Genomic DNA, 25,776 nt, shown 5'->3' with positions numbered 1-25,776 from the left:
TTATCTGTATGTTCTCACATTGGCTTAAGGCCTTTCCTTGCAGAAGAGCAACGGCTCTAACAGTAGGAAAATTACTATTAGAATAATTCCTGTTTGGGGAATGCCTACCGAGTTACATAGTGACCAGGGAACTCATTTCACTGGACAAATAATTAAATCTATTTGTAATATTTGCCCAATAATGCAGCATTTTCACTGCACTTACCATCCCCAATCCTCAGGATTGATGGAAAGAACTAATGGCACCATCAAAATTCAATTGGCAAAGCTTTCAGAAAGCTTTTTAGTCTCTCATGGCCAAATGCTCTTCTGCTAGTGCTCCTCAATCTTAGATCTACGCTCTTTGGTAAACATCGACTGTCTCCTTTGAAATAATAACTGGACGACCTATGCAATTAGACGAAGTAATGTATGAACCAAATTTACTTAAAGGAGATATTTTACATTATTGTCAAGGTCTCATTGTGGCTCCTAAAAGAAACGAGAAATTGGTAGCTAATTCATTTCACATTAAGCTCCCAGGAGAATAAGACCTTAAGGATCATGGAGTACAACCTGGAGATTTTGTTTATTGGAAAAGACATCTGATAAATAACTCTTTGCAGCCCCGTTGGAAAGGACCATATCAGGTGCTTTTAACCAAGCCACGTGCTGCAAAATTTAAAGGTGTATATTCATGGCCTCACATTTCTCATTTATAAAAGGCTTCTCCACCTGAATGGACTTCAACTGTAGTCTCTGACACCTGACTTCGACTGACCAAGATGAATATTTCCAAACCAGGATGAGAAGAAGACAACATCTGTTGTAGACAGCTGTCCCAAGACTCCGGACCAGGCCTGTATTCCTAACTTTATATCTCCTCATGTAAACCCTCGTAAAGTTTAAGCTTTATGTAATTGCTAAAATAATCAATATCTATATTGCCTTACCGTTTTCCTACACCAATACTTTACCCTTCAACTTTATAAGATAGATTAGAACCTAATTACAAAACCTTTTGTTAATTACCAAAAAAATGCCATGTAAAGTTTTTCTAATGCTATGTTTGTTTTCCAAACTACATCTTAATAGACCTCTGATGGCAATATTTTTCTGCAATGGGCTCATTCCTTTGCTATATACAAAAATCAGTCCACTTGTTGGATATGCGGCCAACTTCCACTTTCTAACACCTCTGGGTTGCCTTGGTGGGTCTCTCCCTTTCAAGGCACGGATTGGAAAGCTCTAAATCAATTTATTGTGATAGAAAGAGCTAGTTCTAATGTTTGCACTTTGTCTGATATTAGTAATTATGATCCTGAAACGGATATGGTATGGGCCAATGGTATGGGCCAATAGCCCATACCATTAATAATACAGGTTACGGTTATTCTTTTTCTGTTACTCAAACCACCCAGTTATCCCAACAAATTGCAGATAAACAAAAGAAACCAGACATTACAGTAAAAACTACGGAAAGTTTCACACAAATTTGGGATGGATATGTTTGGCTTACTTCTAGCCTTGGAACTTTAAACATACCAGCACCTTTATGTTGGGAGCAGAGAAATCATTCCAAACAAAATCTACCAAATTACACTTGAAAGATAGGCTGGATACCCCCCTGAGTCATGTCAGAATACTATTATACTTAAAAAAAGTGATTGGTTTGGTACAGACTGGTCTCGAAGACCAAGCGTGTATTGGACGGCTCCTAATGGAACTCAGTGGTTATGTGGAACAAACCTCTGGCTTTGGCTGTCACCAGGATGGTTAGGGTGCTGCACTCTGGTCTTCTTTTGGATACAGGGAAAGATTCGCCCAGATCTAATATCTGTTGTCAATCTGCCTCTCCTTAAGGACAGAGGGGCTCGTTCAGTATTCCACTAGTATGACCACCTAGCAGCTATATTTGCTCCTTCCTTGGGGCTAGAAGATGTCATATCTCATAGACAGGATCTGACAAAATTTACTCTACAAGCCCTTAACGATAGTCAGGTAACAAGAGTTTTATTAAATACTGAAATGTCTTTAATGAGAATAGCTGTCCTTCAAAATAGAATGGCCTTAGATATTCTTACAGCATCCCAAGGTGGTACATGTGCGATCATTCAAACCGAATGCTGTGTTTTTATACCTGACCAGTCTTCCAATGTGTCATCTCTACTAAAGCACATGAAAAAAACAAGTGAATGCCCTAAGCGATCCTACACTCAGCCTTGATTTGTTTGGTCAGCTCTGTCGGGAGAATCTCCCTCTTCCCTTTTCCTTAAGGTTCTTATGGCTGGCCAAATAATTAACCAGACAGGTTAGCAGGAGAAAATAATACCAAGTTTAATAATAACATGTATACATGGGAGAAACTCAGAAATGAGCAACTCGTCCCTCTGTCTAAGCTGTCTGCTTAAGTATTGCAGCTAAAGGTGAGGAAGGTGTCAGGGATGGGTAGTGGTCTGGGACCTCAGAGGGCAAGAAGACAACTCACATGGAGATAGAAATGCAAATGTTTGCATGGCAACTCTTCTCAGGGTCATCTATAGATAATGTGGTCAGGGAGAGATAGAGTTTTTGATAAAAGAGGCTTGGTACCTTTCCTATTGTAACCTCTATCCTACATTATCTTTACAGCATCATGATAATAACTCCTTCTTGAAACAGATCTTTTGTTTTAAATTCTTCAGGCAGTTTGGGAGGGGAAACTCAAATATTCTTCCTGAGTTCTCTGAGTCCTTATTGTCTTCAGCTCGAAATAATCCACATACCAGAGTGGTGCCTCCTGGGGTAGCTTGCCCTGGGCACCATCAGTTCCCTCCTCTGAAACTTCCCTAGAGGTTTCACAGTCCTTTTGAAACTTAAAGAAGTTTCATAGTCCAGACGCTGAGTTGGTAGATTGTTTCATCTCACTGAACACATTTCTTAGTCCTGATAATAGATCAGTTCAATTAAATTCATTTTAGAAGGTGGTGATGCAGGTGGGCTCTCAAGGTTATGCCTATATTGTGGAAGCAAGCAATCAAGTATTTAATAGAAGCATTTCTATGTAAACGAAAGAAAAACAAGGTTAATGGTTGGAGCAAGTTGTAAAGCAGTTTCTGAGTTTAGGGGAGAGCCAGTTAAGAAGATTTTTAGATGTCAGCATCAAAGCATCTTTTGCAGTTTAAAATGTCTCTGATGATGTCATCGGGTCATCTCTTAAGTTTATATCAAGTCCATCAGCTTCAGTTTGTAAGGCTTCAGGAAAAAGGGTAGGTTCAGTTTTCAGTGATTCCAAATGAAAACAATGGAAAAAAAATGAAAAATATTAGTTGGGAGATCTGTAGCCAGATATTTCAGGAGACTAGAAGAAATCAGGATCCAATCCAGTCAACAGATATAAAACAAAAACCTCAAAAGACAATTAAAAAAAATAGGATCTAATATCCGCAAAAGTACACTATAGTTTTACTGAAATATAATTTTCCTCTCTAAAATCACCCTCATTTTTATTAAGATAGCCTAATTAAAGCTAACTAGTTTGCAAAATAAGTCTAGTTCCAATAGAGTTGGCACAATTATTTACATAAGTACAGCAAGAATAGCAATTGATCACATAGGCTCTTTTAAATCTACTTTGCTGGAACTTTTTATAAGGAATCTCACATTGAACTTCAAAGGCCTCTCGAGGCCAAGAAAGCCAAGCCAAGGACTTTGTCATCACTTTGCCTGCAATACCTACAGATTTGGGTGAATTCTCCTCTTCCAAGGTTCCCCCAAAATATTTCGAGGTTCCTTGTACCTGCCAGATAAGTGACATTCTTTACTTATCCTGGTAAGTGCTGCTTGGAACATAAGGTACAAAGCCAATATTTCCACGTGGCTTTACTCTATAAAATCCAATCTTCATTCCTCAAAAGCTGTATGGTTATATCACAAATATGATGTTCCAGTCACCACCTCGGTAATATAACCAGTGTTTCCAATTGTGTCCCGTTATAAGGAGAACAGAGTCTTATTGAACTTATGCAAATAACTATATTGCCATGAAAACAACAATACTAACTTACTTAGAGTTTCCAAATCCTGGAGGGATCAGGTAGAGAGAAAAAGATAAATATTTCCTTTTTACTTGCAAAAGTATCATTTACCAAATTGCTATAAGTCATAGCTAGCTCAGGAGAAAAGAGAAAAAGTTTTCCTTAAATCTGAAAAAACAAAATATTAAAAATTCAGCAATACTTCAAATGAAAAATCATAAAAATTATAATCATCCTTATCAGTTCATTCAGTCCTGTGTAATCTAGTCTTGATCCCACTCTTTTTGTTAGCAGCTTCATGATGTTATCAGTCTCTCCATCGGATTTCTGTAATTTTTTACCAAGTTAAGCTTTATGATCAGAAAGTTTGTTAGAAACCTGTGTTACAGTATAAATGTCAGAGTCCTTTCTATGAATTTTTTTGAAGTTGAAACATATTTTGCAAAAGCATTAGAGCCAAGAAATGTCTGTAAACAAGACCTCAAAAATGACAATTGACAGAGAAATTTGGTTAATTCTGTGACATACAACACTTTAAAATAATAATAACCAGAATTATGACTGATAACCAGGACAGATCAGAATTTCAGTAATGTTATACAATTTTAAAACACCTTTGTCAATAACATTTACCCACATAATACCACCTAAGCAGACTTATCATCACTTGTCTGACAATGCTTTTCACATAGTTTAACATACTGAATAAACCCCGTAAGTTTAGTATCTTCCTCCTTATAGGAAGAGAGCAAATATCTTTGAGAAATTCCAGGGCACTTTGAAAATTCTCAAAGAAAAAAAAGTAAAAAAAAGACTTTATTTATGACATGAATTTTGGGGATCTTGTCAAAAATATAAAAAGTTAAAGCAAACAGAGCATTAACAGTCCAAAAAGCCTCAATAGAGAGACCTCAGTCTTTTGAACACAGGAAATTATTTTAACAAAACATAGATTTTCTGTCTTTTAGGTAGACTTACTCAGAGGTAAAGAAAAATCTTTTGTATCCTCTTTATCATGTTTAAGCAAATTATCCTTTTAAGAGACAGAAGACCAAATTTTAATTTTGCACCAGCTTACTTCTGCTATTAAAACTCATTTACTTAATTAAATTCCTTTTAATCTTAGCCAACTTGACCATGCATAAAACTCTTTTTCTAGAATTCCTCTTCCACAAACTTTCTATAACTTCCTTTTTACCTTCAGAATTTGTCTTATATCTTTCTTTTCCCTCCTAGTACTTGAGGACAAATTTACCTTTCTTAATCAATCAAAGTATTTTCATTCTTTGTATCTTTTTTATATATCTTATTTTCCCTGTACACAGATATATTTTTCTTAATTTTTAGTAGCCTCAATCACATATATTAATTAGAAATTTTAACCTTTAGAAACCTTAATTTGTAAGTAAAAACTAAGTAAACAATTATAAACATTCTTTTACATTGGTATCTTGTGGCTTGGAAAATTTATAAACACTTCATAACTTCTAGAAATATGTTACTTTATAGTACAATCTTTTAATAAAACACATGTTTACCAATAGACCCAAAACACCTTTTAGTTTTCCTGTAATGAAAAGCCAAAAGTAGACAAATGTACATTTCGCAATCAATGTCTAACATATTATATTGTTTGGAAATGATGACACAGAGTATTTTTATCATAAAATTTAGCAAAACTCTAAAGTTTTAAGTCACCAAAAAGAGTTTGGAAGCTGTAACCACCATAAGACAAAATTATTGTTTAAAGTTCATCCAACATTCATCTTTTTCACAATTATTTACTTATTCCCAATAATTATTTAGATTGCCTACAAGACTTCATAAGACTTCAGATAAAATTAGCCATCATTTAAATTACTATTTTTGTTACCCAGTTCTGTAATAGAAATAACATCGGTTTTTTCTACAAAATTTCATGTAAATTTCATCAACTCTTATACCTTTAAACATAGTTACCATTAAGATTTTTATCAATAGGTCTTGGTCTTATAATTTTGGACAAGGGAAGCATTCCCAGTCAGACATTTTATTTTATTTTATTTATTTTATTTTATTATTTTATTTTATTTATTTTATTTTATATTTTATTTATTTATTTTTCTGAGGAAGATCAGCCTTGAGCTAACATCCATGCTAATCCGCCTCTTTTTCCTGAGGAAGACCGGCTCTGAGCTAACATCTATTGCCAGTCCTCCTCCTTTTTTCCCCCAAAGCCCCAGCAGACAGTTGTATGTCATAGTTGCACATCCTTCTAGTTGCTGTATGTGGGACGCTGCGTCAGCATGGGCAGAGAAGCGGTGCCTCGGTGTGCACCCGGGAACCGAACCCCAGCTGCCGGAAGCGGAGCATGCGCAATTAACCACTGAGCCACAGGGCCGGCCCCCCAGCCACACATTTTAAAACATACTCAGGCAAAGTTGATGTAACCTCTTTATATAAAATTAGCTCAAACATTCCAACCTTTATAATCTTATCAATATTTACACTTTTACATGTTCTTAATTCAATTGTAGCCTGAGTCGAGGTCTTAAGGCTATTCAAATTTTTCCCTTCCTTTTTCTGGCCCATTTTTGTGTACCAATTAAACAATTGTGTGAGAGCTCTGAAAACATTCTTTTGTCCCCCAATTTAGAAATTTTCCTAACTCAAAGGATCTGTGTCTGGCCATTGATGAGTAGGATCTTCATTTGTATATTCATTCTAATAGTGACTCAATCCAATAAGCCTTTTTAAGGAAAGATCTGGAAGTAACTTTCCACGCTTAGAGTAAATCTTTACCTTGGACGCAAGAGGCATCCCTGGTGAGGGCGCAGATGATGTAGCCCCCATGATCCACAGAATTCACTCCCAAAGATATTCAGAGAAAGTAAAGACCTTCATTGCACAGGCGGTAAGGATGGTGTAGTGAAAACGGTGTCTCAGGTCTCCCACAATAGTGTGGGACGCCTCCAGTCACAGAGCCGCTAATCTGTGACACGGGGCAGGTGATATTGGGATGTGATTTTTCCAGCACTAACAAGCAACGAAGGTTAAGACAACAAAAGCCCTTATGGACTGGGCCCTTTATGACAAACTCCCCAGAAAGGTTGGCACAGCCAGACAAAGAGACAGTTCAGAACCCCAGCCTACTCGACTGGCCACCAAGGGGCACGCTGGTAAATGCACCTTCTGTATGGTGGAGACCAAGGAGAAGATTCTCACTGGTCACAAAGTCAAGTTTTCTCAGGACACAGAACAAGACAGAAGGGAAAAGGTCATCCGGTTTTTTTCTTATGTGCACAATGACAGCTTTAGCCACTCCTTAGGTCTCTTGGAGCCAGAATAATACCTGGGGGGGAAGTGCCATGGGGTTAGGGACTGTGTGCTTTACAGAGTACCTTGCCGTTGCATGGACATTTTCTTGGAGTTGGCGGGGGACCTGAATCATCTACCCCATTCCGTGACCCAACTTATCCTGTCATGGGAGTCTTCTGAAAGTGGCAAGCACCCTAATGGCTCTTAACTGCTCGACTCGTGCCCACCAAATTTGAGGCCATTTTGGCTTCCAAGATGTCCTTGGCAATGGCCTTCGCTTCATGTGCATATTAACCCACAGCAAAGTTTGTCTTAATAGACGCCAGTCTGGTGAGACTTGCAAACTCACCAGTCTGTGGGGACGGCCCGGAGAGCAGGCTTATAGGGCCTATGCCTGCGTTCTACCCTAAGGTATTTCCTTCTTATCACACATGATACAAAAGACAGACACAAAAGAGAAAAACAGAGACTATCTCTGGGAGGAAAAGTGATCAAGATCAAAACCAAGAGTACTCTACCAAATTTACCAACGTCACTAAAAGCACAAGAAACTAGTTTCCCAAATATTTTCTCCTGCCAATCTAAATTTAGAAAGAGAAAAAAATTCTCACCGCTTCCTTCCACCAGACTCCACAGATAGAGATTCCTGGTGGCTGACGTGGTAAGAAGTCTTACCTTCTGCCTGCTTTCATCAGGCATTCCCGTATCTCATCATCTGCAATAGTCCAGGGAGAAGGCAGTTCTTCCAGCCAGAGAAGGCAATTTGCCAGCCAGTGTGGCCCCACATTGGGCGCCAAAACTGTCGGGAGAGAGAGAGAATCTCCCTCTGCCATTTTCTTTAAGGTTCTTATGGCTGGCCAAATAATTAACCAGACAGGTTAGCAGGAGAAAATAAAACCAAGTTTAATAACATGTATACATGGGAGAAACTCAGAAATGAGCAACTCGTCCCTCTGTCTAAGCTGTCCGCTTAAGTATTGCAGCTAAAGGTGAGGAAGGTGTTGGGGATGGGTAGTGGTCTGGGACCTCAGAGGGTAAGAAGACAACTCACATGGAGATAGAAATGCAAATGTTTGCCTGACAACTCTTCTCAGGGTCATCTATAGATAATGTGGTCAGGGAGAGATAGAGTTTTTGATAAAAGAGACTTGGTGCCTTTCCTATTGTAACCTCTATCCTACATTATCTTTACAGCCATCATGATAATAACTCCTTCTTGAAACAGATCTTTTGTTTTAAATTCTTTAGGCAGTTTGGGAGGGGAAATTCAAATATTCTTCCTGAGTTCTCTGAGTCCTTATTGTCTTCAGCTCGAAATAATCCACATACCAGAGTGGTGCCTCCTGGGGTAGCTTGCCCTGAGCACCATGAGCTCCCTTCTGGTATTGGTTCCCTTTTTCGATCTGGATTGCAAGTCCTATTTCTATTACATCTTGGAATTCTTGTACTAATCATAATATTCAAACTGATTGTTGTTTTCTTTACTCAGTGCTGTAAGACTGTCATGCAAAATAGAGTAATGATGGCTCGGCGACTTGAGATGGCCAATCAATCTTATAACCTTGGACAAATATCCTTTTCTGATAAGGACTATGCCTAAAATCTCATTGTAAACTAATCTTTTAAAAAAATGTTAAATTATTATCATTGCTACCGTACTTGTTCTATAATTGTGCACAATGTACATAAGGGGCTATAGTATTTTTAAAAAGGCGCATATGCAATGTTTGTGCAACAACCTAAAATTATCCAAAACCCATGAAATACTTTCTCTATTTTTATATATATATATACCTCTTTGCTTGTCCACAATATCCGACTAATTCCCCACAACGTGGACAACTAGACAAATAGATGAGATAAAAAAAAAATCCTGGCACCCAGGGACATGATAAACCCAGGGAAGAAGGCAAGCACCCTGGCACCAAGGGACAATATTTTGATCATCAATGTTTTCTATCAAAAGATTATAGATCAAAAGGGGGAAAACGATAAATAAATGGCAAGCAATAGGATATATTGGAGCATATGAGGAAGCCATTTGGTGTAAAACTAATTGGGCCTGACCTTGTTTTTTTTTCCCCAAAAGGGGCCTGTAGCTTCTGTTCATCCAGATATCCGCTTTAAGCAATTAACGTGTCCCAAAGACAAAAGCAATGCCCTTAAGATGTAAATGCAACTTCACCACATTGACATTTCCTTAAGGATAAACATTTCTCCCTAGGCTAGGATTTGATTGCTGTGCTCATCCTGTGACAACCCAACTTGAGACAACAGCCACGCCCATGGAGACAGCACATCTGATACCCACAGTGTTCATCAATCCAGGTGCCAACAGGTCAATGTCGTGGCTATTGTAAAAGAGACATTGCAATCACATGTGGTACATGCTCTTTGATGGTATATAACCACTCTGTACACCCCACTTATTTGGAGTGCTCCATTTCTTTGTGAAAAGATTCTCCCGGGCTATATGGTCATCAAAGGTTGACTCATAATAAACTCACCTTAATTAGGTTGTATAGATTTTTTATGGATTATTTGCGTTGACATTCTATTTGTCCCTCCAGTATCTAAACACAGTACCTGATACCTTGGGGGCACTCAGAAAATGTTTCATGAGTGAATAAGTATGTGGGAGACAACACTGGCTGGAGCAGAAGGGGTTTTTTGGGGAGTGGTAGAAAATTCGCTCACGTTCCTACCATAGTGGTTGAGGCTGTGAGCTTTGGACCAGTTTGTCTGGACACTAATCCCAGTGATCCCACTTTTAACTGGGGAACTTGTGCACAGTATTTAGTCTCTGAGCCTTAGTTTCCTCATCTATAAAATGGGGCTACTGAGAACTCCTGTCTCATAGGGTTTTAGTGAGATTTAAATGCATTAACTTATGTAAAGTGTTTAGAAGAGCTCCTGGCGCATAGTAGGCATTAACGTGTTGGCTGTTGTGTTATCATTATTGCTCTTATATCTGAACGATACTCTGGTTTTGAAAAGATGTTTTCATAATATAGTTGATCCTCATTATTTGTGGATTCCGTGTCTGCACAATTGCCTACTAGCTAAAATGTACTGGCAGCCCCCAAATCAACACTCACAGGGCTTTCTTGTCCATTTGCAGATAAGTGCAAAGTGGTGAAATATTTGATTCACTTGAAGTACACGTTCCCAGTTGAGGGGAACAAGGTGATGCTCTGCCCTGTTGTTTCAGCCCATACTGTAAACAAGTGTCCTTCTTGCAGTCCATTTAGTGCCTCATTTGCTATCTTTTTGTGCCTGTGTTGGTGACTTGGCTGTTTAATATGTCCCCCGTGTGTAGTGCTGCAATGCTCCCTGGTGTTCCTCAGGGCAAGAGGCTGTGACATGCCTTTATGGAGAAAGTATGTGTGTTCAACAAGCTTCTTTGAGACACGAGGTACAGTGCTGTTGGTCTAAGTTCAATGTTAATATATCAACTATATATTAAATAAGGTGACTTTAAAGAGAAACACACAGAGAACAAGGCTATGTATTGATCAGTTGAAGAAAATGTGACTAAGGCTTGCAGGAACCTAACACTGCATTTCCTGTAGGAGCAGTGGGTCATATTCACTGATTCAGTGTTTCCAGTGACTTTATAGAATGTCACACTGTGCATAACAAGAACTGACTGTATCTTATGTAATCCTCACATACTCCTTTATAGCAGGCAGAGTAGGGAACAGGGTGTCTGCATTTTGCTATTAAAGTAAGGCTATTAAAGACCTTATGAGGCAAGTAGAGAATTTAAAATGTCTTGTGCTCAGCATAAGAGACATGAGTTTTTGAGCAAGGAAGATCTATGATGCACTGATGTTTAAGGAACAATTACCTGGCAAGAGAATGTAGTATTGAGAGGAAGAGGGAGAACTGAGCCGGAAGAGAGGACCAGCTGTTAAACTCTCCAAGTATTCCCATTCCTAGATGAGGAGATTCGGAGCTAAGGTTTTGATGTGATAAAGGAAAAATGGCAGCCAAAGGATGAAATAATTGATTTGGTAACCATATATAGGGTCTAAATTAGGCTGTGGTTCTCAAAGTGGGGTCCCTGGACCAACAGCATCAGCATCACCTGGGAACTGGGTAGAAATGCAAATTCTCAGGTGCTGCTGCAGACCTGCTAAACTGGAAACTCTGAGGTGGGGCCCAACAGTCTGGGTTTCAACAAGGCCTCCAGGTGCTTCTGGAGCCCATCAAGTTTAAGAGCCAATGAATTAGAAAAATGATTCCAACACGTCACCATGCCCAGGTAAGCCACAAGGCAGGGAGGTGGTATTTGTTTGGAGGATAAGATGCATTTTAAATTTTAGGAAAAAGTAGTTCTGCATCTGTTTCAGTGTTAGGATTCCAGAGATGCCATTTTAGCTCTCTGCATGTGAAGCTCTTTTGTCCACAATATGTTTTCCTTTAGAGAGCCCTTGCTAAGTTATTTACCACTTCCCACATGTTCTGAGAATCCCTTCTTTCTTGAAATCCCCTTTCAGACTTGAAAAGGTACTTTATTTTTGTGCACAATCTCCTCTATTTAAAATCTGGATTTCTCTTCCTATAGGATCTTGTATGGCACATGCAGCCTTACTGTAAATTTGGAATACGATTGGTTTCTTCCAAAAGCTTAGAATGTTTTAGAATTTAGATCCTGATGAATAGAGAGTTTATATGCTTCCGTGTAGGATTCATGTTTTTCATATGACTAGAGGTATCCCAACTTGCCAGTAATGTGGCCTTAGATTTAGCAGAACTTGAAAATCTGAATATAGTAGAAAATGAATTACATCTCTCATATTAACATTTACAAAATAAATGATCACAATGTTAACTTACCAATAAGCACTTTCTATATTCTAGTCTCTGAAAGTATCTTGCTTACATAATAAACATGATAAAGTTTCAAAGAGGAGCCAATTAACTTTTGAGCAAAAGCTTGACTTGAGTGTATCTTGGCTTCCTTTTTCACAGTTGTAGCCTTAATGTTATAGTAATGTTTTCTTTTTTTGGGTATCAGATAATCTTGTATTTGGTGAACATTTTAATTTTGAATGGCCACTTGTATTTTGTGATATGCATGTGTTCAAACAATCTATAAGAACTAACCATTACCACCCACATATAAGATTATATTGGAATAGAGGAATTATGGCTGACATTGTATACAATGGTTCAGCCAAAGCAGATATCAGACTCTACCACTTACAATGATTTAAGGTTTTGAAGCAGTATTTTTAAATACAAATAATCTCAAAATTATTAATATATAAAGTATATTACTTACAGTGTTAATCTGTACAAAATTGCAAAGATCACTTTTTCCTTTTCAAAATTTATTTGTTTCAACTTTCAATGGTGAGAACCTTACTGTTGGGTATACTGCTGCACAATTACTGGACATGCTGAGAGTTTTTTGAAAAGTGTAGAAGTCTAAAGATAATGAAAAGTACATTTCTCAAATGTCAAGTCCCTTGAGGATCTGATAGGCCTCTGTCTAGTGGTACCCTGAAGAGATGGAAGATTGAACACCAGCACAGGACACAAGGGAACAGGCTGCCAACTTGAGGGATTCCCATGGACAACAGAGTGCCTGGCAGACTCTTGCAGATTAAATCTTGGCTTTGTCTATGGGCAGGCTCTGAGAGGAAGATTTTGCTTAAATGACCAAGGAATACACAACCATTTTTCTTGATAATAATACTTATCATGTAAATTTCTTTATAAACCTCTGAATAAAATAAAAAAATATAACTCTCATAGAAATCATCTCTTACTGACAAGCCTCACATCCTTCTCTAGAGAGCTCAACAGAAAATGTCCCAGCTGACTGTGAATTGCTCTTCTCTGAAAGTCAGCCAGCACTTCACTGATAGCCCTGGATAAGGAAGACCAGGTACAATTCTTTGAAGATGTTTAGCTGAATTCAGAACCAAAAATCCTACCTCCAGTTGGCTCCTCTGTGAGAATGGATGGTCGGCCATATTTCACAGGTTGGGCACTTGAGGTTTCAGATGAGCTTAATTGCTCTGTTCCCCAGAGATGGAAAATCTCGACTCTGACATCGATTCAGGGCTGAGATTTTGCAGGTAAAGATAGGGTCATAGAGGGGAATAAAGATTTCAGCAAATTGGTTTTTTGTTCTCTACAGTGGAAATAATTTAAGAAGCAGATAGTCTCTCACTCCAACTTCTCTTCTCTGTTCTCTATCTGTCATATCATTGTAAAAATCCTCTCTATAAAAATTTCAGTTTCTTTCCTTTGTAGTGTGTTTATTATCATCTTTATGAATTCTTTGACTTCACCACTTTCTTGGCACCACAACGCTAGCCATTGAGATATTATTATAGATTCAGTTTTGCAATTTCATCCCCTTATCTCTATTTCCTCTGCCATTTCTTACTTTTAGTTCTTATTGTATCTTATGCTTGAAAACATTTGAAGCTTACAGAGTATATGAGTTCCTTATTTTCTCAACTTCTTATTATCTAAGTGCCCTCAACTATCATTTCTTTAAAAAAGAAATAAAATACATAACAGGACAATACACTGTAATAAATTGACCATTTATAAAATTAAGTTCAACCTGAAATCCCTCTCCACTTAACAGAGACCATCTTTTATAATTCACCATGGTTTAGTTTGGGCAGGGTCAGTTTATCAATGATTTTTGGATGTTTTAAACCACATGAGATAAATAGAGTGTAAGGTAAAATTGTTAATTTTGCAGAAGTTGTAGAATTTCCTGATGGTTAAGGAAGTCGGTGATGGAGAACCTGAATCATATGAAAAGTAGTTGATTAATTAGCACCTGACAGAGTTTGTTAATTTGGTAAAGACATATATGTTGAAAAGATAACTTTGCATATCAGAGTTTTGTCAGAGACCACTGGGAAAATTCATAATATTCTCAAATACTACAAAAAATGACCATTTTTTTCATAAAAGATGTCATACATGACGGCATCATATAATTATGTCAGAAAATTTACAATGAAGAAAATTAACACGAGTCATTTTAATTCTAACAATTTGTTCATGCTTACTAGTAGGTTAAAAAAACTTTTTAGAAATAAAGTGATAAGTGATGTACTTGCTTCATTTTTAATTTTTTTAGTAAGAAAACTTTTTCACATTTTTAAAAAATATTTATTTGTATTTATTTTATGCTGAATTTATTCCTGGGCCCAAAGACTTTTTTTCAATTAACTAACACCAATTCTTTTCAAACTCGCTCAAAAGTTGAAGAGGAGAGAATACTTCTAAAGTCATCCTATGTGGTTAGCACTACCCTGATATCAAAGCCAAAGACACTAAGAGAAAAGAAAACTACAGGTCAATATCTTTGACAAATATTGATACAAAAATCCTCAATAATAAATATTATAAATAGTATCATTATAAATAATAAATACTAACAAACCAAATCCAGCAGCATATTAAAAGGATATAAATCATTTTTAAGTTGGATTAATTTCTGGAATGCAAGGATGTTTCAATATATGAAAATGAATCCACGTAATAAACCACATTAACAGAATGAAGGAAAAAAACACATGATCGTCTCGATGGATGCAGAAAAAGCGTTTGACGAAACTAAACATGCTTTCATGTTAAAAACACTAGAAAACCCTCAGAGTAAAAGGAAGCTACTTCAACAAAATAAAAGCCATATATAGAAATCCACAGAGAACATCATATTCAATGGTGAAAGACTGAAAGCTTTTCCTCTAACATCAGGAAAAAGGCAAGAAGGCCCACTTTCACCACCACTTTTCAACATGGTATTAGACGTTCTAGCGAAAGCAATTAGGCAATAAAAAGAAAGAGCATCCAAATTGGAAAGGAAGAAGAAATATTATATTTGTTTACACATAATATCTTATATGTTGAAATCCCTAAAAATTCCACAAAAACATTGTAAAAACTAATAAATTCTGCAGAGTAATGAGACACAAAATCCACATACAAAAATTACTTGTTCTTCTATACATTAATAATAAATAATCTGAAAAGGAAATTTACAAACTTTACATTTTTATTTACAATAACATCAAAAAGAATAAAATACTTAAGAATCGACTTACTCAAGGAGGTAAAAATTCCAATGATTTTTTGCAAAAATAGAAAAATCTATCCTAAAATTCATATGGACTCTCAAGGGACCCTAAATCTCTAAAACAATCTAGAAAAAGAAGAACAAAGTTAGAGAACTCACCCTTTCTGATTTCAAAACTTACTACAAAGTAATCAAAACAGTGTGGTACTGGCATAACTACACACAATATACTAAGGAAATAGTATAGAGAGCCCTGAAATAAACCTTTGCATATATGGTCAAATGATTTTTGACAAGGGTGCAAAGACCATTCATTGGAGAAAGGATAAGTTTGTACCAAATGGTGCTGGATAATTGGACACCCACATACAAAAGAATGAGTTGGACCCTTATCTTACACCATATACAAAAATTAACTCAAAATGGATCAAAGATATAAATGTTAGACTTGAAGTTATAAAATCCTTAGAAGAAAACACAGGGTAAAACCTGTGTTTTCGGTTCCAAAATTTGGGTCCAAATGTCATTGCCGACAATGATTCCTTTAATATGACACCAAAGACATAAGTAACAAAAAAAATAACAAATTGAACTTCATCAAAATGCAAAAGTTTTCTGTATCAGAAGATACTATCAACAGAGTAAAAAGGGAAACCATGGAATGGTTGAAAATATTTGTGAATCACATATCTCATAAGGAATTAATATCTAGAATAAATAACTCCTACAACTCAAAAATAAAAAAGCAACCCAATTTAAAAATGCAAATTGAAATTGAATAGACATTTCTCCAAGAAGATATAAAATGACCAGGAAACACATGAAAAGATGCTCAACATCACTAAGTATCAGGAAAATGCAAAATAAAACCACAATGAGATACCTCTTCACACCCATTAAGATAATTACCATCACAAAATCAGAAAATAACAAGTGTTGGCAAGGATGTTGAGAAATTGGAACCCTTGTGCTCTGATGGTGAGAATATAAAACTGTGGAAAACAGTATGGCAGTTCATTCAAAAATTAAAAATAGAAATACTATATGATCTAGAAATTCCAATTATGGGTTCTGAAATAATAAAAAATATATTTATTGGCCTCTGCCTCCAGTTCTTGGCACAGAGTTCCTAAAACCCTTGTAATTTACCCAGTGATAAGAATACTAGGAGAATCTTTTGTTCTATTGAGGCAACTCTGGGTGAGTTCCTAAATGGCTCCTGGATGGGGGTTGGTCACCAGAAAGACCAAACCCTGATTAGAAGCTTGGAATTTTTAGCACTACCCCTTATCCTCCAGAGAGAGGAGAGTGGCTGGAAACTGAGTTAATAATTGATCATGCCTATGTGAGGGAGCCTCCATAAAAATCCCAGTAGAAGGCGGTTCAGAGAGCTTCCAGGTTGGCAATGACAAGGAGTGCTTGGAGAGTGGTGCATCTGGATATGACATGAAAGATCTGTGCCCCTTCTCACAATTATATCGTTTTATAATAAACTGGTGATCTAGTAAATGTTTTTCTGAGTTTTGTGAGCCACTCTAGCAAATTAATCAAACCCAAGGAGGAGGTTGTGGGAACCTCTGGTTTATAGCCAGTCAGTCAGAAGTACAGGTAAAACTTGGGCTTGTAACTGGCATCTGAAGTTGAGGTGAGGTTAGGTGGGTGTGCAGACTTATGGGACTGAGCCCTCAACCTGTGGAATCTGATGTATCTCTGGGTTGACAGCATCAAATTGAGTTGAATTATCTAGCGACCAGATGATATTCCAAGAATTGCTTGTTGGAGGTGTGCAGAACCCTCCTACATGTGAGAAAATGAATCTGAGAACACCATTTATGGGAATACACCCAAAAGAACTGAACGCAGAAGTATAAAGATGTATACATACTCCTGTGTTCTTCACAGCATTATTCAAAATAAGCAGAAGCTGGAAGCAAGCCAGGTGTCCATCAACGGATGAATTCACAAAAAAAAATGTGGTGTATACACATCCAGGAATACTATTCACCCTTAAAAAGGAAGGAATTCTGACACATGTTATGACATGGATGAACCTTGTGGACTTTACGCTAAGTGAAATAAAGCCAGTCACAAAAGGAAAAATACTATATGATTCCACACATATAAGGTACTTAAAGTAGTCAAATTTATAGGGATGGAAAAGAGAATGGTGGGCAAGAGGGAGGGATAACAGGGAGTTGTTGCTTAATGGGCACAAAGTTTCAATGCAAGGTGAAAATAGTTCTGTGGATGGTTGGAGGTTATGGCTACACAATTATGTGAATGTATTGAATGTCGCTGAACTGTACACTTAAAAATGGTTACAATTTTATGTTATGCATATTTTATGACCATTAAAAATTAATTATTTTCAACAAATGAACAAACACTAGCTACATGCAATAGCATGGATGAATATCACAACCATAATGCTGTATAAAAGAAATTATATTCAAAAGGCTATATATTTTATAATTCCATTTATATAAAATCCAAGAAAGGAAAAAAACAGAGGTCTGGCTTCCAGTAATGGTGGAGTAGCTTGTTGAACTAACACTCTCACAGATAACAATGATAAAATTTGCGTAAATCATTATATATACTTATACAGACTCATGTATCTATATCTAATACAGATACAATAAATGTGTATATGTATGTAGGTATAAATCACTTCCAAAAGCAAGCAGAACTGAGAGGGAGTCTTCCCTTAAATGATGGGAATTGCACCAGGAGCTATTTGCAAGCTTGAGTCTTTTGCCTCAAAGCATTCCGAAATCTGTACTTGGCCCAGACTGTGGAAAAACTACAGTCTTACTTGTAATGTTAGAGGATATATTTTGGGGCTGACAGAGTAGCTGGAAAGTTCGGGGAGAAATTCTGGAATGGAGGGAGCCACAAAGAGGAAAATCTCAAAATATGCATGTAAGTCTCCCCCCCACACACACACCAAATTGGCAGATCTTTGAACAACACACATGCAGTGTAGGCCACAGAGGGCCTAGTGTAAAAACAGCAGTTGGAAGATGAAAGAACTGAATGAGGATTTCAGCTATGTCCACTGTAAATGAGATAGGATTGGAGTTTTAGTCCAGCCAAGTTAACTCCCTGCTAGAAAAATAACAACACTCTTCAAAGGAATACAATAGTATCCAGAGTCTCTATAACTATCTTTCATGATTTCCAGTACATAATTTAAAAGACTCATGAGATTTGAAGAGATAGGAAAATATAATCCATATATGACCAAAAGCAGGCAGTAGAAACTATCCCCAAGGTGTTGCAATTAGCAGACAAGGATAAGAAAGCAGGTATTCTAAAGATGATCATGGTGGTAAAGAAAAATATTCCCATAATGAATGAACAGACGTGGAAACTCAGCAGAGAAGTGGAAATTACAAAAAAGAACCAAATAAGAAGATGAAATAAAAAAAATACTTTTGAGTTTACCAGTAGATTAGAAACAGTAGAAGAAACATGAAGATAGAGCAATAGAAATTATCCAGTCTGAAGAAAAGAATGTAAAAATCTTGAAGAAAAGTGAAGAGAGCCTTATGACCTGTGAGATGATTGAGTCCCAAGCAGAGAGGAGAGAGACAGAAAAATTAAATGAGGCAGAAATGCAAATCAATAAGTAATAGCATAAAATTTCAAAAATTTGGTGGAAAATCTAAAATTTTAGATCCAAGAAAGTCAGCAAACCCACAAAATAAAATATAAAATAAAACCCTACTTAGGTACATGATAGTCAAGCTACTAAATTCCAAAGATAAAAAGAAAATCTTGAAAGCAGTCAGGGAAATATAGATATACAGGGGAAGACATTACATACAGGGAGAAATAATGTGAATGATGGATGATATATTATCAAAAACAAAAGAAACAACTCAACAACGAAATTACATCTTTCAAGTGCAGAAAGAAAACCCAAAAGTCAACACAGGATTCTATGTTTAGCAGAACTCACTTTCAAAATGGAAACAGAAGCCACAATAAGATACCACACAACTATTTTCTGGCTGAAATAAAAAATAAAATTGCAAATACCACATGCTGGTGAGGAGTAGGAGCAATTAGAACTGGGAATGCAACATGATAGTTGCATTCAGAAAACAGATGAGCAGGTTCTTATAAAGTTAAACATACACTTATTATATGACTCAGATATCCCACTCCTAGGTATTTACTGAAGCAAATTGAAAACTAATGTTTAAACAAAAATCTTTGTGTGAATATTGATAGCCATTTTATTCATAATTGCCACAAGCTGGAAATAAACTAAATGTCCTTCATCAGGTGAATGGGGAAAGAAACTGTGGACACTGGGACATTAGAATACTACTTGGCAATAAAAAGGATAAACTCTTTTTTTTTTTTTGTGAGGAAAATAAGCCCTGAGCTAACATCCATGCCAATCCTCCTCTTTTTGCTGAGGAAGACCGGCTCTGAGCTAACATCCATTGCCAATCGTCCTCCTTTTCCCCCCAAAACCCCAGTAGATAGTTGTATGTCATAGTTGCACACCCATCTAGTTGTTGTATGTGGGACGTGGCCTCAGCATGGCAGGAGAAACAGTGCATTGGTGTGTGCCCTGAATCTGAACCTGGCCTGCCAGTAGCAAAGCGCACGCACTCAACCACTAAGCCATGGGGCCAGCCCCAGGATAAACACTTGATTCACACAACAACATAGATGGATCTTGGATACATTTCTCTAAGTGAAGGAAGCCCGATTCAAAAGGCTGTACAGTATATGATTCCATTTATATGACTTTCTAGAAAGGTTGAATTACAAGGATGGAAAATGATCAGTGGTTGCCAAGGGATGGAGTAGGGGAAGGGGTTGAATACAAAGGGATAGCATGAGAGAATTTTGGAGGTGAAAAAAACAACTCTGTATAGTACTGTGGACATGGATACATTACCATGAAGTCAAAACCCATAGAACTGTACACCGAAAAGAGTGAATTTTACTCTGCAAATTTTAAAAATCAATCAGAATGCTGGGGAACCCAGATAGAATGCAGTGAAAAATGAATCCCACTGTATTACAAGCATGTGACAAAACCACACTGAAGGGGTGGGGATGAAATGTCCCGACCTATGTAACTTTGGAAGACAGTGTTTTGATGGGATACTGTAAAACTAAAGTACTGGACCCAAACACTGTACTCTAGGTGGTGAATTTGTTTTTCATAAGGGTATGGATTAGCAATTCTGAAAGTAGTTGACACATTAGTAAATATATTATAGGTAATTGGAGTTAAGTTTCTCACTGTTGGTGAAAGAAATTACAAATAAACAAAAGGAGAATGCTAGAATAAACTCTGTGGTGCTCGATTGGAGTTGGAAGTATCAGTATGAATCCATGTCACTTTTAATATGTCTACTAAATAGATAGATTGATAGATAGATTGATAGATTGATAGATAGATGTGTATACCTGAGTTTATATTCATACATACATTTCCAAACTCTGCTGAGAGGGTCTAGAAGCAGTGACACTCTAGTATTAATAAGCACACCTCGCTCCCAGATCTTGTTTTCTAAATATCATTCTCAAATAAAAAGAACCAGGTTTTCTTGGAGAAATGGCTAATTCTAGGGCTGGAGATGGAAAATACAAGATGAGCCTGGATCATCTTGTAGTGCCAGAAAGTAAGAAAGTCAATTAAAAAAAAAACACAGAAAATGATGGGACGTGTCAAAAGGAATCAATCTGAAAGACTTCCCAATGGCTCAAGCTGGAAAACTGTGAGCAACAAAATAAATAATGGTAGCATTGGATTATTACCCAGAGAACAAAATAAATATCCACGAGGCTATACTGATATAAAAAAGATTAAATAAGAAAGGAAGGAAAGGAAAAAGGAAAAAGGGGAAAAAAAGAATGAGAAAAAGAGAGAAAGAAAGGAGGAAGAAAGGGAGAGGGAGGGCAGGGAATCTTCCTCCCAGAATTCCAAATAATAAATGCGGCTGGACAGCATGAAATAGAAAATCGCCACTAGAACACCACAGTAATAATTACTGTGGAAAAGACTGACCGGTGAATGCAAAAACTGTGGATGAAACTTAAAGAAGAGACAGTACATTTGCAGAGTCTCAAAGCATTTCCTTCCAAATACTTAACTTTTTTATCTTAATTTCTCTAAAAGACCTATGACTATTTAAAGCAAAAATTATAACACTGTATTGTGGGATTTATAACATGGGTAGTTGTAAAATTTATGACAGCAATAGCACAAAGGACAGACAGAGGTAGATGAAACTGTTCTGTAGCAAGGCTTCCATATTTACATTGATTAAATTGGTGAACTATTAAGTCTAGGTAGGCTGTGATATGTTAAAGATGCATATTGTAATCTGGACCAACCACTAAAAAGTGCAAAGGTGTGTAACTTAAATGCTAATAAAGAAATTAAACAGCATACCAAAAAAGTTTGTACAAGACTGTTCACAGGAGATGACCTGCATGTCCCCAGGAGGAAGATGAGCGCACTGCAGGGGAACCACAGAGCAGATCGCCCTCAGCCCTGCTGAAGAGCAAACGCTGACACACACATGCTGAAAGACACTCATCAACCTCGTGCAGAGGGAGACAAGCTGGACAGAAAACAATACACGTGGGATGATTTCAGCCAAGATGAATCTATGCTGAAAAAACCAGAACAAGGGTTGCCTCAGGGGAACGAAAAAATTGCCTGGGAAGGAACAGGAAGGAGTTTTCTGGGGGTGATGGAAATATTCTATTCTTAAAGAGATGAAAGCTATATGGGCATGTTTATTTGCCAAAACTGTACGGTTGAGATTTGTGCCTTTCACTGTTGTACGTCTTACTCCCCCCCCACACAAAAAGTACTAAAAGAATAATAAAGTGAGGTGGAAATGGGATGGAGTGTGGATGAAACCAAAATGGCAGATGATTAGTAGTTGTTGAAGCTGGGTGACAGGCCTACCATGCTATTTTGTTTATTTTGTATATTGTTTAAATTGTTCTGTGATAAAACACTTGTATAAGAAGACAAACTCGATATACAGTGTTTGCTGGTAAGATATCAGTTACCTTTGGGGAGGAAGGAGGGAGAAAGGGATTGCTGGGACCTGAGTGAAGCTGGTGCTAGTTGTTGGTCACACAAGTGTGTTCACTTTGTAATAATTCTTTGAGATTTACGTGGATGACTTCTGCATATATTTCTGTACACATGTTACAAATCAATAACCATTTTAAATCCTGCATATTTGCACAAAGATACTAACTCAATATCTAAGAATAACAGCAGTTTTGTTTTAAAGTGGAACACATTCACTTATGACACCATTAGATGGATTTTAATACTTCCAAGTGTCTATTAATGCCCTCATCCTTGCGTTGGCCCCTAGGTCTTTCCATTTTTGCCTCAATTTGGTAAGTGGCATGGCTTTGAGGTTTTATGATGCTTTTTCCAGCAAGGTCCACCCCCACCACAATGCTTACCAAGGCCTTGACACCTAGCACAATGCCATGTTCACAGCATGCACTCAAGACCTGTGGGACTGGGTTGAATGAGGAAAAAAATGAGGAACACCTGATGTTCGGAACTTATGTCTAGGTGCCATAATGTGAGTGAGGAAATTGCTAGAGTTTTTCGATAGATTTACTATGATTTCTAATTTTTCCTATTTAAAACAATGGGAAATATGGTCTCCAAGTTCTTTCTCAGAGAAAGTCTGACATTTCAGGCACAGATTACTGACAATTATTAATGGCATGTGATTTTCCCACCTCATCTTAGTTTTAAGTTTTTAATTCTTTACCTTGGAAATGACCTAACTTTGGTTTTTCCAAATCTTGTAGTAATACTGATGCTCCAGAAAGTCAGGCCACGGGTATTCTGCTGTTGTGCGTCCTCCCTGCAAAGAAGTGGAGATGTGCATCCACGCAACTGAGAAGCGTGTGGTGCTGTAGTATTTGGAGTCAATCAGAAAAGCTAAATGGAAAAACGACTTCAGAGAATTACCACCATAACCCCCCACAACAACAAATTATTTTGCTTAATTATTTTGTGATTCTGAGGGTATATTTAAACAGGGATATTAAAACTAGTTCCCAAGAAGCCAGCCCTATAGTAGAGCAGAAATTGTATATTACCTTCCTGCACAAACTTGCCTAACATTGTGGGGAGGACCAATGGGAAGTTTCAGTGTTGTTGCCTGTGTTAATGAGGCCAAGAGGTCCACACTGGGATAAGGAAATCCAGTGAACAAGCCTGTGTGCAGTATGGGAGAAGGGGCATGCGTGTGGTCCCATGAAGTGGCTTAAGGGTCACTTACAAGTGCACCTGAGTTTCCTGTCTGTATAATGCAGGAATTGGGGTTGTCAAATATGATGTTTTCTCCTTTTTATGACATGGCTAAGGGCAGTCGTTCTAAGACGTCTGATCAAGGTATGGGCCCTTCAGGCAGGCAGGGTCCAAAGGGAGGATCTCTGCAGCGACACTGACCATGGGGTTCAGAGGGAGGATCATGGCAGCCTGGAGGGATGGAGGGGATGATAGGACAGGTGGCCTTGAAAAGGCAAATTCCAGGATGCCTGGCACCCGGTATTTCCATTTTAGATATTGAATTTACATTTCAAATACTGGCCAGGGTGCTTCCACCAGGGCTGCAAGCATCCTCAGCAATAACCAGGCTGGTGAGCCCCACCCCTACCTGAGTACCAGCCTTAATGGATGCAGCCCAACCACACTATGAAAACTCTGGTGGGCAGGGCATGGAGAGTAGGCGTGGTATAGAGAAGAGGTGGGGTAGAGGGTGGGGTGGAGAAGCAGAGGGGTGGGGCCCAGGGCCGGAGGAACAAGGCGAGAGTGGGGGCCACAAACTGTGCATGCTAGGAGCTTTCGTCTCTTAACTGCTCCTAGCTGGCAACCTGTAGGGCTGCAGGACTACAACTCTCAGGATGCTCTGGGCATGGGGCGGTGCCTAGGCCTGGGGGTAGGAGCAGGGCGGTGTGAGCTTTGTCGAGGGCCAAACCGCCGTTGGCTGTGGACTCTGGTCCTGCACCCGCTCCACGTTGACTGAGTCTTGGAGGGATGTGACGAGACGAGGGGGACCAGAGAGTTAGGAAGGCATGGCAGCTGCATGGCAACTGCTGGCCTGCAGCATGCAACTGGTTTTGTCCAAAATTGAAACCTGACTCGCACCTCTTCCCCACGGCCTCCCCCTATTGCTTGAATCCTCCTCCCACCTGTGTGCCTGTGGGTCTTTTCATAGCCTCCTACCTAGTCCAGGTTCAAGTGCTTCTCTAAACTGCTTATAGGAACTGGTTTGACATCCCAGAAACTTTCCACTTTGCCTGCTGCCCTCTGTCTTCTCCAGCCAAAGTGCCATCATTTCATCAGCTTTTGGGAGACATTTGCCCTTGTGGTCCCTCTTGCAAGCACAACTTAAGAGCTTTTCAGCTTGGTAACATTGGCTGTTTCTTGCCTTTTTCACAGATGTGGAAGTTGAGACATCTGTGAGGTTAATCACTGGTTTCCCCAGGATCCATTAAGAGCAGAGGGGAACAACCTCATTCTCAGGCAAGTATCTATTAGGTCATTTTCACCAACACATTCCAGTGCAGAGGACTCCGAAACAACATCCTTAAGATGATAATAGCTTAACAATTTTTCCCTTTAGATTGATCACCTAATCTCAGCTGAGGCCTGAGTGACCAGTCTCTCAGGGACACGGCTGGAGACTCTGATCCCTCAGGAAGAGAACAGTGGTCCAGCTTTGGGTAAGGGATGTTCAAGGTAGACAGCACTTGTGCAGCATTTGAAACTCATCAGCATTAACAATTCCGTTTTGGATTCTGGCAAGGTTCCTGGATAAACACGCCTAGGGGTAGTCAGATGTACCGTATTCTTTAAAAATTGATTAGAGTAGTGAAAGGAACAGAACATAAAATATCCTGCTTATTTGAAAAAGATGAAATGCAAGCAAGAACTTCTTGTTAATTTTTTTTATGCTCATTCTGTTGGCTGTACTGTACGCTTGAATGCAGAAACAAAAAATTTGAATTGCCAAGTTCTCTTTTCCTGAGATTGGTAAATTAACTTAAAAGTCTTATTGAAACCTGTAGAGGAATGATTAGCAGCTTTCACGATTTATGTCCTCTCTAAAAATCTGGGTGTTGATCTACATGAAAAAAAGTCCTTGTTTATATTACACACCCCAATAGGTTACATTTCTGATTCCTGAATGTGGGATATTATCAAAACAACTGAAATCTGCTCCTGGAAACTGGACTCTGTAATTATGTCAAGAATTTGCCTCTTTATGATTAACGACACGAATTCTTTAACATTTTTGTAAAGAACGGGTGAGAAACTCTGCAGTGTCTCTGAATGTGGCAAGATGGGGAATTCTCTTTAGACCACATCCTCGGGTTCTTCTCTCGTGTTCA

The 25,776-nt window shown here is 38.1% G+C and overlaps 1 protein-coding gene across 9 annotated transcripts in view; it reads right to left on the bottom strand.

The window, feature by feature from the left end:
• LOC131401865 (ral guanine nucleotide dissociation stimulator-like) overlaps positions 1-25,776 on the bottom strand; it is a 57,682-nt gene that overhangs the window by 19,724 nt on the left and 12,182 nt on the right. For 5 of the 9 annotated variants that reach the window (XR_009218055.1, XR_009218054.1, XR_009218060.1 and 2 more), the window contains 2 exons: positions 23,661-23,860; positions 23,117-23,289 (listed from right to left, as the gene is read on the bottom strand). The gene's annotated coding sequence lies outside the window, so the exon portion shown is untranslated. Of the gene's footprint in view, positions 1-23,116; positions 23,290-23,660; positions 23,861-24,607; positions 24,643-25,776 lie in introns of those variants that run through there. The other 4 variants (XR_009218062.1, XR_009218056.1, XR_009218057.1 and 1 more) reach the window with 4 other exon arrangements.

This window comes from Diceros bicornis (genome assembly GCF_020826845.1).
Source record: "Diceros bicornis minor isolate mBicDic1 chromosome 21 unlocalized genomic scaffold, mDicBic1.mat.cur SUPER_21_unloc_1, whole genome shotgun sequence".
Classification (NCBI taxonomy): domain Eukaryota; kingdom Metazoa; phylum Chordata; class Mammalia; order Perissodactyla; family Rhinocerotidae; genus Diceros; species Diceros bicornis.
The sequence above is the reverse complement of the archived record's forward strand: the minus strand, read 5'-3'. Positions and strand labels throughout refer to the sequence as shown.